Source organism: Pituophis catenifer, unplaced genomic scaffold (genome assembly GCF_029215685.1).
Source record: "Pituophis catenifer annectens isolate HBS135680 unplaced genomic scaffold, rPitCat1.0.hap2 SCAF_1, whole genome shotgun sequence".
Lineage (NCBI taxonomy): Eukaryota > Metazoa > Chordata > Lepidosauria > Squamata > Colubridae > Pituophis > Pituophis catenifer.
In genome coordinates this window covers 107,822,896-107,825,671 of record NW_027256881.1, presented here as the reverse complement: position 1 = coordinate 107,825,671, position 2,776 = coordinate 107,822,896, and positions in this window count along the sequence as shown.

Genomic DNA, 2,776 nt, shown 5'->3' with positions numbered 1-2,776 from the left:
TTACCGGTTCTCCGAACTACTCAAAATTTCCACTACCGTTTCTCCAGAACTGGTTAGAACCTGCTGAAATCCACCTCTGATCAGAATGCAACAGACACAATTCCTGTAATTTCTTTGATGATGTCATGATGGAAACCTGGCTTCTAATGGGGGTTTCTATAGTCAGACTGTGCATAAGCTATTCAGGCAATTGATGATACTACGTACATATCAGCTATCTCATCAATCAAATCAATCTCATAATGCATAAATGAACTGTGACTCAGATCTAAACCTGGCAAACTTTCTAATTACTTTCTCTCTCTAATTCAAAATGAATCTGTTTCCTTTAGGAATGGAGTAGAATTCAGTATTTCAAGCCCAGTTCTATTCACCACAAGTTGTTTATGGAGAGCTTTGTTGTGGAATACATTTTTGTTTTGATACAAATCTATGTGGAAATGTGTGCTGCGTGGCTGAGTAAGAGAGGGCTTTCAGAGCCACGCTGCAGACTCAAGCCATTGCTATGGAAACACAGCATGGCAGCTTAAATCTCTGGTTGCTTCATACTGGGGGAGATGATTCAGAAAATAAAATTAACAAGCAAACAAATCAAGGCACACTTACTCCAGGGGAAATTAGGAGAGAAATTAAAACACTGTCCTATTGTGAGCATTAATAGGTCTCAGCTGGGAAAGTCCAAATGGAAGATTTGATACTAATATAATAGCTATGGCAGGAAGTTTTCTCTCATACACACTTTTTTTTCCCAAAAGCTTGGGTCAAATCTGTTGATGCAGGCATAAGCCAGGCTGCCATCAGGTATATTTCGGAAAGCAAACACTCTGGTTCTCTGGATAAATGTAGGGTTTATGAAGTTCCTGGTTTCCCAGGCATGCGTATCCCCCAGGATTAAATCTGGAACAATTAACCTTCTATGGTGTTCAGAAATCCAATTCAATTTACTGAATGCGAAAGTATCTAATAATGGAGATACAGATTGGTTTCAGCGATCATCGGTAAGCTCTGGTGGTGCCGTGGTTAAAGTGTAGTATTGCAGGCAAACTCTGCCCACAGCCGGGAGTTCAATCCTGACAGGGCTCAAGGTTGATTCAGCCTTCCATCCTTCTGAGGTTGGTAAAATGAGGATCCAGATTGTTGGGGGGAATATACTAACTCTGTAAACAGCTTAGAGAGTGCTGTAAAGCACCATCGGGAGGCTACAGAAGCCTAAAATGCTATTGTTATTGCTAACCTCAGCCTTCCATAACTCGCCGTCTTCCAGATTAACCGGGCGCACATGTTGACTGGAAATCCTAAAGAGAGCTAATGCAGACACACCTGCAAAGGAGCCAAGGAAGGAGAGGACAAAACAATCACAGAGCCCTTGTGTTGCAAGCTGTGCTTCTTTTATACCTGCATCATGGCATTGCCAGTATACCCAAGAAAGATGGCGATTGCATTGTAATGGAGCCTTCCCTGCTTGTTCTGTCCTTTTGACAAAAGCAACCTGTAAGCACCTCTGACTATAGGTAATCGTCAATTTATGATCGCAATTAGGACCAGAATTTCCATTGCTAAGCAAGGTTACAGTTAAAACTGGCTTCCCCCATTGAGTTTGCTTGTCGGAAGCTAATTGAAAAGGTCGAAAATGGTGATCACATGAGCCCAGGAGGCTGCAACTGTCTTAAATGCATGCCAATTGCCAAGCACCCAAATTTTGATCATGGGGATGACTATGGGGATGCTGTGCAAAGACTGGTCATAGGTCATTTTTTTTCAGTGCCAACTTACAATTACATATTAAAATTAGGGGATCACTTTTCACATTGAATATTTCAGGGAATCCTGAGGTGAACAGAAGCTGATCAAACTTCTCCATATTAGAAGTGAAACACAATATCATTCTATAAATGTGAATATGTTCTATAAATAAACCAGTGGTTTTTTGGTCAATAAACATGCTATTTTTCTTTCCCGTAATCATTTCATGGTTGATTTGGAGGTTTGTTTTGGACCACTTCTGATTGTGGGACATTGTTTTCTAGAATATGCTATTCTATTTGTTCCTTCTACTTGCATGGTATTTTCCATGTCACTGGCTGCTGCAGTACACAAATGCCCCAAAACAATTTCCACAATTTATAAAAGACTGCTGTTGACTGCTATTCATAAAAGGTATGATATAGACACCCCCCCGAAGGCTAACAGATATAGACTGCAAACATCTGTCCTGAGCGACAGCAGCATTACCATTTTTCACTTCTCATTGTTGCCATACAATGGTTGTCTAGATTTTTGCACCAAAATCAGATACTCTAAAATAAAAATAAGATGCCAATATAAAGACAAATGGAATCTATAGAACAAAGGTAGATTTTTATATAGATTGTAAACTTCTGCTTGCTACATTTCATCTCTATTATGCTGAGATTCAGAGGTAGAGAGCTAAAGAAAGGGGGGAAGGGAGAGAGAGAGAGGGTAGGTAGGTAGGTAGGTAGGTAGATAGGTAGGTAGGTAGGTAGATAGATAGATAGATAGATAGATAGATAGATAGATAGATAGATAGATAGATAGATAGATAGATAGATAGGGTCAGGCAGGCAGGCAGGGAGACAATCTTTGGGCACAGCTTGATCATCCACTGAGATTAAATGTAGGCTTTTTTTCCTCTTCTAAAAAAATATCCCCTCCCCCTTCATTTGGAACATTTATATTAATTCAGAACCCAATAGCTTCTCTATTATTTAAAAAGAAACCACTTTGCACACAATCTTGTTGCCATTTCTTCATTAAG